The 17,302-nt window shown below is 39.0% G+C and overlaps 1 long non-coding RNA gene across 1 annotated transcript in view; it reads left to right on the plus strand.

Moving 5' to 3' along the window:
• Positions 1-8,202, plus strand: part of LOC140740999 (uncharacterized) — a 54,607-nt gene extending 46,405 nt beyond the window's left edge. Inside the window, exons 3-4 of the long non-coding RNA XR_012101979.1 lie at positions 5,790-5,889; positions 6,602-8,202. This is a non-coding gene — a long non-coding RNA (uncharacterized lncRNA). The remainder of the gene's footprint in view (positions 1-5,789; positions 5,890-6,601) is intronic.
• The last annotated feature ends 9,100 nt before the right edge of the window (positions 8,203-17,302 follow it).

Below are 17,302 nucleotides of genomic sequence, written 5' to 3' on the forward strand. Positions count from 1 at the left end.
AGCTGCTGACATGATAAAAGAAGACCTGAACACCTCCAGAGTTGGAGGAACTTCAATGCTGCCCTAAACACCAGCAGTGTAATGGGCAATAAGTAAAGTAAGTAGATAGAATGCTGGCATTGATACAAGAATGTCTGGAGCATAAAATTAGGGTACTCTGCTACAGTATCTATACATGGCACATCACCTGGAGAGCTACAGACACAGGAAGGATTGGCTTACGTTCAGAGATGGTTAACAAGGTTGATTCATGTGACAAAGGGAATGTCTCGTCAGCAATTTGGACTTTACTGAGCTTAGCATGAAATGTGGTTCTATTGAAACATTTATGATTCAAAGGGATCTAAGCAGAGGGAATTCTGTAAATACGTTTTCACTTGGGGGAAAATAAACCAGGAGGCATAGACAAAGGGATTATCCATTTAAGATGTAAATGAGTTATTCCTTCTCTCAGGGGCTTATGAATCCTTTGAATTATTTGTCCTATAGTACTGTGGATACCAAATCATTGGTAATACTGAAAGCTGAGATGCACTAGATAATTTTGAACTACTGGGTGTCAAGCATTTTAGGGGAATAGGCCATTGTCAGATTGCTATAATCTTTTTGAAGGACAGAGCAGGATTGAGTGGCCATAAAGCCCAATTCTGCTCCTGTATCTTGTGTTATTAAAAGTCTGAAAGAATGAGAATATTCATTCTTTGCTTTGTTTTTAAAAAAAAGTCTATATTTTTAGATTTGCTTTGGTGTGGAGGTCCTTAAACAGAACAATTGCAGTAAAAGAAATGAAATGAATCCTTTAGCATAGCCATGGACAAGGATAGGACTAGATGATATGGGAAAATATTTAATTGGGAGAAGACTAATTATGATGCTATTAGACAAGAATTTTGGAGCATAAATTGGGAACAGATGTTCTCAGGGAAATGCATAGCAGGAATATGAAGGCTGTTTAGGGACCAATTGCATGGAGTTCTGGACAGGTTTGTCCCACAACAGGGAAAGGATAATAGGCTGAAGGATCTATGGTTGACGGGAGAGGTGGAACGTTTAGTCAAGAGGAAGAAGGAAGTATACTTAAGGATTAGGAAGCAAAGATGAGACAGGGCTCTTGAGAGTTATATGATAGCCAGGAAGGAGCATAAGAAGGAACCTGCAAGAACTAGAAGGCGCTAGTGAGTAGGATTAAAGAAAGCCCCAAGGTATTCTACACATATGTCAAAAACAGGAGGATGACTAGAGTGAGTAGGACTACTCAGGGATAAAGAGGGAAACCTGCCTGTAGGTGGAGGAGGCAGGAGTAGAATAAGCTAATGTGTTGGAGCACATCAAGGTTGAGAAAGGGGCAGTGTTGGAACCTTCTGTTAAACATTAGGATAGATAAGCCCCTGGAGCCAGATGGGATATATCACTAATTACTACAGGAAGTGAGGGAAGAGGTTACTGGGTCATTGACTATGATATTTGCATCCTACCTCGTCACAGGAATGGTACCAAAGGACTGGAGGATGGCAAAAGTTGTACTATTGTTCCAGACAGGTAATGGGGACACTCCTGGGATTTATAGACCAGTGAGTCTTACATCAGTGGTGGGCAGACTATTGGAGAGGATTCTTAGAGATAGGATTGCGAGCTTTTAGAGAAGCATCGTCTTATTAGTAATACTCAGCATGGCTTTGTGAGGGGCAGGTCATATCTCAAGAACCTGATTAAGTTTCTTGAGTTGACAAAACAAACTGAAGGTTGGGTGGTGGATATAGTGCATATGGATTTTTGTAAGGCGTAAGATGTTTAACAAGATTCTCCACAGTAGGCTCATTCTGAAAGTCATGGAATTCATAGAAACTTGGCTTTGTGGAATTGAAAATGGCTTGACAATGGAAGGGTGGTAGTAGATGGAGCACATTCTGCCTGGAGGTCAGGGTGTAGTGGTGTCCTGCAGGGATCTGTTCTGGGACCCCTGCTCTTTGTGACTCATATAAATAACAAATGAGAAAGTGGAGGGTGGGCTAATATGTTTGCAGATAACATAAAGGTTGGTGGTGTTGTGGATAGTGATAAGATTGTTATAGTTATATATGGGATATAGACAGGATGCAGAGCTGGGTGGAAAAGTGGCAGATGGAGTTCAATCCAGAAAAATGTGAAGTGATATACCTTGGAATATCAAACTTGATGACAAAATATAAGGCTAATAAAAGGAATCTCAGCAATGTGGGGTAACAGAAGGATCCCAGAGTCTAAGCCCATAGATCCCTCAAAGTTGCATACAAGTTGAGATGTTGGTTAAGAAGGTGTAATCTGTACTGATCTTCATCATTTGGAGGATTGAGTTCAAGAGCCAGGAAGTAGTGCTACAGCTTTATAAAACTCTGGTCAGACGAAGAGTATTGTGTTCAGCTGTGGTTGCTTCATTATCGGAAGGATGTGAAAGCTTTAGAAAGAATGCAGAGGAAACTTACTGGATTAGTGAGCCTGTTTTATGATGAAAAGTCGATCGAAGGAGGATGAAAAAGGACTCAATACAGGTGGATAGATTATGTGAGGTATAGATTGGACAACCTCAGGGTAGAATGGCCAACACCAGAGGAATCAGTTTAAAGTGAGTGGAGGTAAGCTTAGGGGAGAGATCAGAGGTAGATTTTTTACAGGGAGTGGTAGGTGCATGGAATGTACTGCTAGTGGTGGCACAGGAATATAAGTAAAATGGTTAATAGTTGTGTAGGGAGGGAAGGGTTGGATTGATCATGGAATAGCACAACATTATGGGCCAAAGGGCCTGTACTGTGCTGTACTATGTTCCATGTTTACTGAGTTGTATTTAATGTAATCACCTTATGTTTATTTACTCACATTGTAGCTTGGCAATTAAAACAATATTGTCAATGCACGAGAGATTCTCCGGCAGAAGGTTATTTACGATAGAATTACATAAAAATGTAAAACTTTGGTGTGTGTAAGTGAGATTTTTTATTAATGTTTTATAGTGATCTAGAAAAGGCGATGGTGAAATGCAGTTTAAATCGCTTTCTATGTGTTCACAACACATTAGGGAAAAGATCACCTTATTATCAGTGTAGACTCTGCTCTGCTATTCTTGCAATGATGCTATCTGTGTTGATGGTTATCTATAGCAGGATAAAGGTGGGTTTTCAATATAATGCCACTCACTAGGGCACCCAGTGGTAAACTGCTCTTAGCTTGAGGTCAGGGATGTTGACAGAAGGTTAATAGCTCAGGATGGGAGTCAAGAACTGGGAACATTTAAAGTTCCCGTCAGCTCCAGCAGGCCCGTAGCTTTAAGTGCATAGACCACAGAAATTCTGCACATAGAACCAGTTTCTGAGCTTTGATTAGTTCAACGTAGATTATCTCAATGGTGGATTACTTCATTAAACACTCACTATGTGGTATGAAACAGTTTGCATGGTTAACAGTTTTAGTTGACTAAGTTTGGGAATTCATTGCAGGTGGAAGCAATCCTACGGGAGGGACACCGCTGAGCTCAATTAGTTGTACTTTGATTCCTTGACAACAGGAAAAGAAATGGCAATGCCATTTGTCTGACTTAAAACATACGAGGCAGCAATTCTGGCTGAATCGCTGTATGTTCAGTGATACTCGTCTGTTTTTACAGAAGCATTCATAATTTTGAGAAACAATGAGCTCCGGTGACCTAAATATGAAATGAACTTCCAGGTGTTTCTGAGCCTGACAGTTGAAGGAGCTTAATTAATTTCAGAAAAGACATCATCATTAATATAATGGTTTAGAGGCAGCATAATTCAGCAGTACATGCTAATTCACTCCCCTTGCATTATTGTTCTTAGTGACTTCCAACAAGCTGCTTCTCCTGTGATGTCAGTCTTCAGTAATTAGAAATATTCCTTAAATCAACAGAAATAGCTATAAAATACTGGAGAGATGTTGAAATATATTAGGAGTATACTGGCATCGAAACTCTTATGTTAGGTTGAATAGGTCAATCAACATCTCTTTGAAATCCTGTTATACTCATCTTATTGAAGTTGAAAGCATAGATACATTTGCTCATTGTTATGCATGCAATAGCACTTTTATTAAAATGTACCTTATATTACAGTGGGACGTTGAGACCTTGTCTATTCGTACTTGTCTGGAAATGCCTTAACCTCAGGAGACTCAGTCAGATTAGTACTTGGATGGGAATTGCTTGGAACACTGAGTGCAGTAGGCTGTACCTGGAGAGGTAACTCTGCTCAAGGGTAACTTATGATGCAACACACACTGCTGCCAGAGGTCACAGTGACTTCAGGAGTAACGTTGATGTTGACTTTGAGAGCTTACTACAAGTGTGTATGATATTTGACTTCGGGCTCTTATACTAATGTTCTTTCAGCTTATTCAGATTCAGATTCAGATTATGACAGCATACCTAGTTTATTCTTAAACACAATGGGCTAGATCAGCTTGCCAGCAGCTCCAGAGGTAAGTGACAGTGAGCGGCAGTGCATACTGCAGTGCTATCTTGGCATCTGCACCTATGCATTGAAGTTCAGATGTGGTGCAAGTACTGGTTTGGGTGGCAGGGTGGAGATGCATCTCTACCCAAGGAGGTGTAAGGCGCTCCTTTCCTTGGGCAAGTTTAGCTGCACCCCCCCCCCCCCCCACCAATCAGGGTCAAATGAAGCCATGGGAGCAGGTGGTAGATGGCCGTATGAGTAGCTGGTGGATATCATGATCCCTGGTTATGCGACCACTACCACCAGGCAGACAATTTCTGAAAAGTATTGGTAATGGCCGGGGTCTCCTGTCTTATAAAGACACTGCCCAGGAGAAAACAATGGAGAAGCACTTTGGTAGAAAAATTAGTCAGGAATAATCACGGTCATGTAGACCATGACTACCAAAGTCATACAACAAGGCCCATAATGATGATGATGACTGGTCTTAGAGACCCAATACACTTCATATTGGCCCTTCAGCTTTTATACCAGCTGAAGTTGGTATACCTAACATGGTCCCATTCATTTGAATGGGATCACTACCTTCATTAAAAAGGTAACTTTAGCCAACTTGACCATTTTTGTTCACTTCAGTATATTTTTGTTTAATTAATTTGTGTTAGCCTAATGTACTTAGGTGTCAATACATTGCTTTTTAATTAGCTTGTTTCTGTTTGGGCTAATTATCAGATTCATTTAAAATCACTTTAACAGTATAAGCTTAAAAGGGGCATTAGAGTGATTGTGACGGTGAGGGTGCAGGATATGTCACCAGGTGTACACCTCTTCATTTGTGGAATGAGTGTAGGGCCAAGGACTTGTGGTCAACCACAGGAGACAAGCACAGGCGGCAGATTGGATTAAGCATAACCTGAGCAACAAAGTGGAGATTAACCTGTGAATTTGTGTCAACTTTGAGAGGAAGGCACCAAAAATGGTTTTCCATTTCACAGGTGATCAGAAAAACTGCATTCTGTATTACTCCCTGTCTTTTCTTTATTAGCAACAGCTTTCCATGCAACAAAGTAGAAAAACAATTTCTTCTCAAGAATCTCATTAACGCTTACTGTAACAGGTCAAACACCTTACGCAGCTATTTCAGATATTTTTTCAAAAGTCAAATTATTCAAGGCATAATAGTAAACCATGCAAAATTAATGCTAATGATATTTCATTAGGCAGTCACATGAAAATACGGATGAATGATATAGTCAGTATTCAGTATATAAACCATTAAATCGTTTCCAGTATGTGTTTTCTTCTTCTTCTTAAGGCTATAATCCTCTTTTTTTTACTGGGAGATAGGCCACCAGCTCGCCAGAGTGCTTTACCCCGGGCCAGTCTTTCAAGTCCAGGTGTAGCCCATCTACGCGTCTTCCAGGTGAAGATCCTTTCTCTCGCAGAGGTGAGGTCTTTGGAGCTTCTGTTAGCGCTTCTGCAGCACTGTGTTTTTAGGCCAGCCCCATGCCCAACCTTCCTCCTTTTTCATCAGGGCTTGGGACAATCCATGACGAAGTTCCTGTAAGTGTGGGTGTCCATAAAAGTGATTGCTGTAATATTAAAACAGTGTGACTTCCTCATTCATTGGATAGTTAAAAGAGTTTTTTGTACAGGCAAAACCCATAAAAAGAAAAGGATTATAGGGCTTGGTGTCTGCTGTGGAAGCCAGAGTAAAGGTTTAGAAATACCATCCTGAAACTACTGGTGCTAGAATTGGGATGCAGTGCTTCTCACACCAGTGAAGAAGACAGATATATGTTATATTAAGCAACACACACAAAAGATGCTGGTGGACACAGCGGTCCTGACGAAGGGTTTCGGCCCGAAACATCGACAGTGCTTCTTCCTAGAGATGCTGCCTGGCCTGCTGTGTTCCACCAGCATTTTTGTGTGTGTGTGTGTGTGTGTGTGTGTGTGTGTGTGTTGCTTGAATTTCCATCATCTGCAGATTTCCTCGTATATGCTACATTATATGGACTAGAATCAATTTTACAGCTTATTCCATGTTGAAAGTTGATCTTTATCATGCGCTGGCTGACTTTTCAGAATGACAGTCATTGCCTATAGAATCTTTTACCTAATGCACATTGACCTTAGTATTTTTTTTTCTTTAATAGGAGAAACTGACGTTGAAGTTTATTTGGACTAACCAGCAGGCACTCCTCGGTGACAGCATTACGATGGTTTAACAATGAAGATGACTATTACTCTTAAGCACCTGCCATCCAATTCCTCCAATTACAAACTTCCAAGTATCCAAAGATATATATTTTACTTCTATTATAAATGTATGTTTTAGAATGTCTAATCCATTATTTTAAATCTAATGTCATCTGCACCAATGATTCTTTTCCTCTTAATTATACATTTAGCTCAGTAAAATGGAATTGATCTTATCTGAATTGAACTGTGTTCAAACTTTTGCAGTAGTTCTGTTTTTGAAGGATAGGCTTTGACAGACCACAACTACTGTATGTGCAGTGACACATGTAATACAACTGGGCTTTACAATTTAGCTTTCACTGCCAAAAACTAAAGAGCGACGATATAGGAAAGATAAAGCAAATGGTTTTGTTCTGCAGTGCTTCAGTTGCCAAAATTATTCTATTTTGGTTAAGAAAGGATTTGGACAATCTAGGAGGATTATATTTATGTGGCACAGCCCGATCTGAAGCAAGAGGAACATATGAGTAAGCTGAAGGCAAGCTCCTGTTTCAAACACCTGGTCTCCATTAATTTCACATCCCCATATCCATGCATCCTGTATCGGACTGGTATGTAAATTAAGCCACAGGCGCTTTAATCTTTATATCATTAAACTGGTAAAAGGTCAACATGGAGTTACAACACATTTTTGCTCTGAATTCTTAACAGCAGACTGACTCGAGTGGAAATCAAGGCCTGCCAGCATTTAAAAAGAGAACAATTATAGTATTAAGAACCCACTTTTCCCCTGGCCCTTTTCCCAGTGCTAAATGAAACTGTACCTTTGTGCCTCATGTTGAAGTTATTTATTCTCCTAAGCTTAGCTGATCAAAGGGACTGCTAAAGCAAGAACAGATAGACAGAGCTAATAGGTACTGAAAAGGCATTAAAATCTCATTGTTGCCAAAACATATTCCCTATTCATTTGAAAAAAAAATGAAGCATTCCTTACACATATTAACCTAATTATTTGGGGAAAATGATCAGCTCTTGTGTGCGTAGCTAATGTATTTCTGTCAAGGTCTATTTCTCCTCAGTTTTTCTCAAAGTCTTTCTGATGTTCTTCATTTAGGAGTAAATGAAAACAGAAGTTGTTGTGAAAACTATGAGAACGGCTATATGTTTCATGGTGTAAAAAAAAATTCTGCTCTCTGCCAAGTACAAAGGCCCCAAAAATTTAATTCCACTCCTCTGAGGCCTATAACTGGGTTTTAGATTATAACCATCAAATCTGCAGAGGCCTTGCAGTAATATGCAAACTCCATAAAGATCTGTCTAAAGGTCAGCATGCATTAGAGGCTAGAGTTCATAGGGAAGCAGATCCAAACCACTTTATATGAACAAAATGTGAAGATACACTGGCCGCTGACAATATTTTGATTTGAATGTGGATGACAGAAATTTGAAACTGCCACTTTCCTACAATGATGCTCTGGTACTAAATGCGGCTTTGTGTCAAAGAAACATAATCTAATTCATGTACCATCTGCCTTCCATATCGTTCTATATTATTGCAGTATTAAATCTATATGAAGTGAAACTTGGATTGATTTTGATTTATACTTTTGAATGCCTCTGTTAATATTGATATAATATCCATCCACATTAAATTAAACCTTTTACTCAAAATATGTAGAATAATTTAGGTTAGGATATTGTCTCAATAAACACCGTCCATGCTTATCCCAAGCAATCACTTACATTGACAAAATAATACTAACCACTTACTATTATCAGTTAATTCTATTACAAAGGTGCTGCTTTTAACACATGAATAGTACTGACTTAAAGTCCTTGTTAAATTCTATTTAGTTCTAATACCTGGGTTGTTGAGTGCTGAGGAATGATGTCTACCTCTTTTATCTGTTTGTAATGTCCTAAGAGAAGATAAAAGCTGGTCAAATTCTCCCCTTTCCTGTGTTGTTAACTGAGCAAACCTCTGATGGATACTTAAGGCTGCTTTAGTCAGCTGTTCCCTAAATACGGAGGATCTGCTGGCTTCAATTCAGAAAGATTATTATCTGATTTTCAATCGATCTGTCAACAACAAAAACAGTACAGATTTGTCAACAACAGTTCCCACCACTTTTTCGCTGGATTAAGGATCCTAGATCTTTGCACCTTGAATATTATAGACACAAGGGAGTTTGAAATATTTAATGTTTGCTGCCAATCGTACGCAAATTACAGTCAGTTTGGTACTTTCTTTATTGAGTGGCACTGAGCAACACATGGAAATCAGGAACATGTCAGAGGTAGAGAACTAATGGCATTTTCTGAATCTAACCCAAGATAAAATAGCCTAGAATTGACCCACAATGTTTTCTAGTATTGATCATCATTATGGGTCACCATAATATCATTTGTGGAAGTTGTATAAAGATTGAGAACTTCAATTGCAAGGTTCACAAAATAGCATAGCAGGGATTCACCCTGTAACATTGTCATTATTCCCTTTGAAATGCTGCAAACTCTCACAGTTGTTAGCATACAGCCCACTGTGAGTACTCTAGGCCGTCACCTTCTAAAGGGCAGAGTTTAATGTAAATAGCACTCTTCCAGTTACATGGTTGTGTTGCAACTGAAGAGATAAATGATGGAGAGAAGTAGGCATGTGCTCCAAAGTGGTTAGAGGAGTCTCAACAGCTTAGTGAAGTCAATGCCAATAGGAAGGGTGTTCCATGTGCATGAGCACCATACAAACACTCTAGGCCAAAGACAGAACCTTGAAAAAGAGATCTCTGAGTACAGGATCTGCGTACGTGGAATGCTGCCTTTTGAGGAAGCCTTTGATGAAGGCAAACGTCTATTCACATTTGTACATCTGAGAAAAAGTAAACTCTTTATTAAGTACACCTGTACACCTGTTTGTGGTTATGCAAATATCAAATCAGTCAATCATGTCACAGGAACTCAGTGCACAAAAGCATGCAGACATGGTCAAGAGGTTCAGTTGTTGTTCAGACCAGACATCAGAATGGGGAAGAAATGTGATCTAAGTGACTTTGATCGTGGAATGATGCCAGTCAAGGTAGTTTGAGTACCTCAGAAACTGCTGATCTCCTGTGATTTTCATGCACAATTAGTCTCAGGAGTGGTACAAAAAAACCAAAACACATCCAGAGAGTGGCAATTCCGTGGGTGTGAATGCCTTCTTAATGAGGGAGGTCAGAGGAGAATGGCCGAACTGTTTCAAGCTGACAGGAAGGCACCAGCAACTCAAATAACCATGAGTTACAACAGTGGTGTGCGGAAGAGCGTCTCTGAATACACAACACATTGAACCTTACAGTGGATGGGCTATGCAGCAGGAGCCCACGAACGTACACTCCATGGCCACTTTATTAGGCACAGGAGGTACCTAATAAAATGGTCACTGAGTGTAGCTGAAGCCGTTACTCCTTCAATATGTTAGGAAAGGGGCGAGAGTGTCCCACTCACTGAAAAAAAATACAGAAGAGAGAATAAAATCTCTCCAACGTAATCATGAGCATTAAGCTGTGAAATGGGGCAAAGATTTGCAGCAGCCATCAGGAATGATCCTGGGACTGGGAAGTGAAGAGTTACTGTGGTACTGACCTCCCGAGGCAAAGCAGTCAAGGCAAAACCGTGAAGTTGCAGCCCAGTAGGGACAAACTATGCAGTTTGCATGATCGCCTTTAAGTAGCAAAATCTCTGTGAGCTTCATTAGAACAAGGGATGTCATTGCACCCTGGTGTACAGTATATGACAATAAACTAATCTAATCTAACCTAATCTAATCTAAAATGTGGTTAGAAAGGTCTGGCTATTCTCTGACTAAATAAAAACTGTCATATTTAAAAAGTCACTGCAGTCAATTTTTGTGTGTGTTTAACAATTTGAACAGGGGAACTGGAATTAACACAGAGAGATGAATTTCTAATTCCCAAAGATTTTATTTTTTCTTCGGTATTTTTTTAGTTGACATTATTGAACTCAAATTGCATTGCCTAGTATTTTCCAGCTGCTTTTCTGGGGTACGGCTTGTTTTAAGTGCAGGACAGATCTTCGGAGATCACGCCTTGATATACAACACAGAGTCGTGTAAATCCTCATCAAAAAGTCTTAGGATTTCAGTAAAACTTAAAGAGATACCCTCCACCTTGGTTAAGAGGTTAAGGCGGATAATAAATCAGTCAGGATGGAATGGTGGAGCAGACTTGATGGGCTGAATGACTAACTTCTGCTCTATGTCTTATTGTCTGGTGGTTAATGCCTACCACCTTTTCTCAGTGGATGAATTCTACCTTCATACACCATCTGGAAGAAAGGTAGGGCAGCAAAGACATAGGAAGAACATTGAGTGGAAGGATATAATGTCCTTCCTCCACAGCCTGCAGTGACACCTCTGATACAATTAACTGAGTCTTGGAAATTATCTAGCATATGGAGTTTGTAGGTGTGTTAACACCATAAGACATAGGAGCAGAATTAGGCCATTCAACCCCTCGAGTCTGCTCCACCATTTGATCATAGTTGATTTATTTTCCTTCTGAACCACATTCTTGTACCTCTCCGTAACCTTTGATGCCAGTAGTAATCAAAAACCTATCAACATCTGCTTTAAATATGCCCAATGACTTAGCCTCTACAGCTGTCTGTGGCAATAAATTACACAGATTCTCCACCCTCTGGCTAAAGAAATTTCTCCTCATCTCTGTTCTACAAGGACACCCTTCTATTCTGAGACTATGCCCTCTAGTCCTAAACTCTCCCAGTATTGGAAACATCTTAACCACGTCCTCACTATCTCAACCTTTCAATATTCATCAGGCACAAATACCTGTAAGCACAGGTTGCAATGAAAAGCTTACTTGCAGCAGCATTACAGGCACAAAGCATCATATAAGCAACATTTACAAAAAGAAAAAAAATATAAACTATTTTTACAAGTAAGAACACAATTAGAATTTTTTTTAAAAGCCTAGGAGAACAAATACGGAGAACTCCTATATAACATTATCCTCACTTAATCAGTTTATCACAGAAACCCCAATCCATTATAGTATCTGTAGGAGTGACCATCTTATGGTGCTTGTGGAGAACATAGACCATCTTAGGACAGAGAAAGGCCTGTACTGTATTTATCCACTGGACCAAGGGTGCAGATCCAGGTCAGCTTCTGTGAGCCATCAACAGCAGAGTTGTACTCTACCACAATCTGAAATCACATGGCTCAGCATTTTCCTCACTCCTCCATTGATGTTAGTCAGAAGGCAAAGACGGAAGAAACATATTCCAGGAGCAGCATTAAACATTCCTGTTAATGAGCTGCCAACCTAATGAAACCACTGTTTTGAGCAACACATTATGCAGCAGGTTGGGACAAAGTGATGCACCAGTGAAGAAGCAGATCAAATGTCTGCAATCTTGCCATCTTTAATAGTGAATCTTGAGGAAAAACCAACAGGAGGATAATGAAAGTAAATGCCTGACGCCGTCGGCAGATCCGGTGGTATCTGTGGGAAGAGTTACTACTTCTGGCTGAAACTCTTTCATCACAACTAAGGCAGAAAATGTTTCTATAAGTTTCCTGCCCTCTATGATGGCAGAATTCTGTATCTGAGTGTGGAATGGAAGGCTGAAACATTTGTAAATTCTTTAGCTAGAAATACTGAAACCATTGTCGCAACAGAAGCCAATTTGGTTAGCTCCAAGCAGCGATATCAAAAATGGCCAAACACACTGGATATAGCAAAGGCAACACACACAGAATGTTGGAGGAATCAACAAATCAGGCAACATCTAGGGAGGGGAATAAATAATCAATGTTTTGGGCTAAGATCCTTCATCTGTCCTGATTAACACTCACTGTACAGTTCCATTTGCAGCTTCTCATGTAATGAAGCAGTACTGGCCAGTAGCTCACCAACTGACTCCCCAAAGCCTGTCCTCATTCAAGATTCAAGATTGTTTAATGTCATTTCCAGTGCACAAGTAACAAAATAATTGTTACCCAGGATCTGATGCAGCACAAATGAAACACAATAAGATAAAGAACACAATAAATATAAATACATTAGATACAGTAGCTTATATACATAGATAGATTCCAGATAACGTGACACTAGGCACAGGAGTGTCTGTACATAAATGACTCTGACAAGAAATAATAAAGTAGTGTTGGTGGTGAGGGGTTGTGGTAGGGTGGGTTAGTGGGTGGAGGTGTTGATCAGCGTTACTGCTTGGGGAAAGTGATTTTGAGTCTGGTGGTCCTTTATTTTACAGGCAAATGAAAGAAGTGGTAAGTAACACATTCAAACTGCTGGAGGAACTCAGCAAGTCAGGCAGTATCTATGGAAGGGAACATACAGTCGACGATTTGAGCCGATACCTTCAGCTCCAGCTGCACTGAAGAAGCTGGATACCAATGCATTGAAAATCCCAATGCATTTAACAGATATGCCATTCAACAATGTTCACAATATTTTGCCATTCCTTCAACTTTGGATGAAAATGCTGCAACTTCCTTCTTGAGAACATTGTATATGTGCACTGTGTATGAAAGTAGTGGTCCATTACTTTCTCAAAGGAAGGCAGCAACAGACAGCAAATGCTCGCGGCTGGCTTTGCCGCTGATGGCCATGTCCAATGAATGAATTAATAAATCTTCAAAAAAAAACTGTAGTACTTTGAATGAAGATATGTATTATTGTTCCGGCAGACAACCGGTGACTTAAAATAAAAGTGTATGGATGGCTTTCAAAGTTGTGGTAATACAGTACATTTCTGATTATTTTTTAACAAATTGCACAAAACAATTTTGTCAAATGTTTTTAAAAATTTTGTTTACAGAAAACTTATGTCTCCAGGTTTTTTTCTGTAATAACCTGTCAAGTACCGCTTGCTTCTTGAGTTGTAATATTTAACCTTTGCAGATTTGGAGGTTGTATTTTCTACAACTTGATATATACTATTTTCTCTGCTGGGATTAGTATCTGGAACTTGGTCCATTTATTATCTGTTCTTTTACGCACTTAATGAGCATAAAGTGCAATTTGTTTCCTGTTAGATTGCTCTTGCTATCTAGAGCAGGGAGATAGAATACTACTTGTCTGTGCAGGCCTGACCATATTCTTACTATCTCAGTATGCCTTCTTTTGGGTGAGCAAGAATTTGACTGATTGATGTATATCCATTACTGTCTGAAAACGGGTGTAATATTTCACCTCTGATTGAAAAAGAATCGAAGTTGCAATTGATATCTTCCATCATAGAATTGTAGAGAAGAATCTCCATTGGCCCATAATTTCCATGAAAACAGATCGCGCGTTTGTTTTCCCCTACCAGCTCGGTGCATACTCAGCTGGAGCAGACAACTTTGCTCACATGACCTTCAGCCCTCTAGTTGGTAATCCCATGGAATTTGACAGTCCTTAGACTCAAACAACTGTTGGACTGCCACATAATATCCTGTCCTGTTGTACATAATATTTATTTTAAACTACCATAATTGCACATTGCACATTTGAATGGAGATGTAACATAAAGATTTTTACTCATGTATATGAAGGATGTAAGTAATAAAATCAATTCAATTCAATTCAAAAAGCAAGAATGTCAAAAATTATTAAATTGATGAAATAATTAAAATGTTAAAAATCAAGAAACTTGGAATACTTAAAACATTTAAATACTTTTAACTTAATGAAAGCAATGTAAATAACTTGAAACTTATTTCTCTCTTTCCCCTTTGAAGTGAATGCAATCACTGAACCTCCCACCGTTTACTTGGCTATACTGTATTTGCCAGACTAGCTGCTGAGTAACTGCAGGATGAGGGCACTTGCTGCTGGACTCCAGGAGAAGTTCAACAGCAGAGGACTCCGGGAGAACTGCTGGAGAGGACATCAGGAAATTCAATCATCCACATTTGCAGGGGAGCCTCAAACTTTCTAGAGTTACATGAAGGAGTGCTGGCAGTTACATGTAGAACTACTGATATTTCTCAAAAAAATCTGGGCCATTGAGATCTTTCACTTTTATATCTGGTAATGTCAAAAATAAAACAACATCTACAAGAAGAAAAACATTGTTTGAAATTTAACTATTCAAATATTTGAATATGAGTGCAGTGCATTTGTATGAAATCTGTCTATTGTTTTACTTGGAGGATTAATCAGTGTAGAAAATTTGTTAATAATCAGAGCTTAATTCCAAGAAACAGGTTAAAACTTCTATTTTAATATACAAGTAATCCGAGCTGCAATCAAACTAGAAAAAAATCACATCTCCCTATTACATGTGCTGCAGCCATTTCTCCTTTATGTAAGTTAAAAAAGAAAGAGTTTATTACATTAGTAGCTTAGCAACAGGCATAGACCATTACATGGTTGGCATAGCAATGGGGAATGAATATAATGACATCATAATCTTACCATACAGGCATCATCAGCAAAGCTTGTTTTCTTATCATTTTGTAATTAAAAGCTGTTGCCTCATTATTTATGATTTAGCTAAACAATTCTTCCCAATTGAAAAAAAGTTATTGAGTTTTGTTTCAGTATTATTCGGGGGCAAGAGAAAGGATATGAAATGGCTTGACACTTCCAGCAGATTCCTGCTCTAACTTTAGAGGAGCTCTGGTAGAAAATGGCTACACATCCCACTTGGACCTCAGAATGTCGCTCTATCATGTACTGGGGGTGCTATTGGCTCAACCACAAATGGACCTGGAAGGAGCTGCTTTCCTGCTGGGAAGGATCTACTTGAAGGGTGTATGTGCAACATGGTAATGTAGTGGTTAGCACAACGCTTTACAGTACCAGCAATCTGGGATCAATTCCCACCGCTGTCCATAAGGGGACTGTACGTTCTCCCCATGATCGCGTGTGTTTTGTCCCACAGCCCAAAGTGGTCATTGTAAATTGTCCTGTGATTAGGCTAGGATTAAATCAGGGGGGTTGTTGGTCAGCGAGGCTCGAGGGGCCACACTGTATCACAATAAATAATTAAGTGTTAATTCCCTACAAAGTGTTGATGGAACAATGTAAGTAACAATTACATGTGTGTGACATACTTAAATTCTTTCCATCAGCAAGCAATGTGGGATTAGCTATCAAATGTAAATTTAAATCACGATGGGTTTGGATAGGTGTGCTGTGGATCACAACCAAAGAAATTACCTGAAATCCCAAACACCAGATAAATACAAACAAAATGCCAGAGGAACTCAGCAGGCCAGGCAGCATCAATGGAAAAGAGCAAACAGCTGATGTTTCAGGCCGAGACCCTTCATCGGGACTGATGAGGGGTCTTGGTCTGAAATGGTGTCTGTTTACTCTTTTCCATAGATGCTGCCTGGCCTGCTGTGTTCTACCAGCATTTTGTGTGTGTTGTTGTTTGAATTTCCAGCATCTGCAGATTTCCTCGTGTTTGCATTATAATTAGATCTTTCTTCGTTGCTCATGCTTACTTTTCTGGATCAGTATAGCTGATCAGGAACCTGATATAACTGTGAAAATTATGTCCCTTAAAGTTATCAGAACTTACCGTTTGGAATAAAATAACCATTCATTTTGGTAGCATGCAAAGAACATAGTGGGATAGATTGGACTTCTGGAATTGTAATTCAAAAAATGAAGCTCTTGCATTAGGATAAGCAGATTAGATAAAAATACTTCTACTTGTTAAGTAATAAAATGTTTTACCAATGCAAAAAGATAATTTTATGGTCCTTCACAAATTACTTTGTAACATTGATAAACAAAAGTCCATCTGTTACCTGGTCCAAACACAAAAAATCTGCAGATGCTGGAAATACAAAGCAACGCCAAGTCCAAGAGAGTTTGGAAGTTAAATAAAATATCAGTGATTTTAAATATGAGATATAGATCAATTTTACTCTTATATATTGCAACTGATTTAAACAAATAACAAGGACCTCAAAGAGCAGTTCTCTCAATATGATACCATTGAGAATGTGGTAGTTTCCTATATTATTTGCAGCTATTTCCTTAAGGCTATGAACTAAATGCAGGTTTAAACAGGTACTAGTGATTCATTCACCACAAACTCTGTCAAGCTTAATTGTCCTAGCTCATGCTAATTTGTTATTGTATTGTTGTTTTTGGAGCAGTACAAAACCACAAGAAATTCATGTGCTGAAGCAATTTATAACATGTCAGAATAGCCTGCGGCAACACTGTCAAAAGTTTATCATGGAAATAAAGGCCTTGATGTGCACAGATAATTGAAAGAAACATCTTCTTGCTTTTGTTTGTATAATTTTAACCCTTATATAAAATATATCTATGTATAATTTATTCTGTGATTTGGCAATCTTGGAAGACAAGACTTTATTTCATTTTGTAAGAACATCTGAAGAATAATTCCATAATACACCTTCAAAACTGCCAACTATCATCACAATTGATGTGCAAATAGTGCAAGTGATATCATTTTGCAATATAATATCTTCTTGATGACAATCTTCAGTCCATTCTAACCTCACCAAATGTTGCCTTGAATATGTCCTGCAGCTGTTGCATACAGCCCAAAACTTGGCAATAAAATTAACGTTGCTAAAATGAACGTAACATTTCAATTCATAACTTGCCCAAAGCAGAGGGACTGATTTTCAGTGGATAGAT

This window comes from Hemitrygon akajei, chromosome 17 (assembly GCF_048418815.1).
Source record: "Hemitrygon akajei chromosome 17, sHemAka1.3, whole genome shotgun sequence".
Classification (NCBI taxonomy): domain Eukaryota; kingdom Metazoa; phylum Chordata; class Chondrichthyes; order Myliobatiformes; family Dasyatidae; genus Hemitrygon; species Hemitrygon akajei.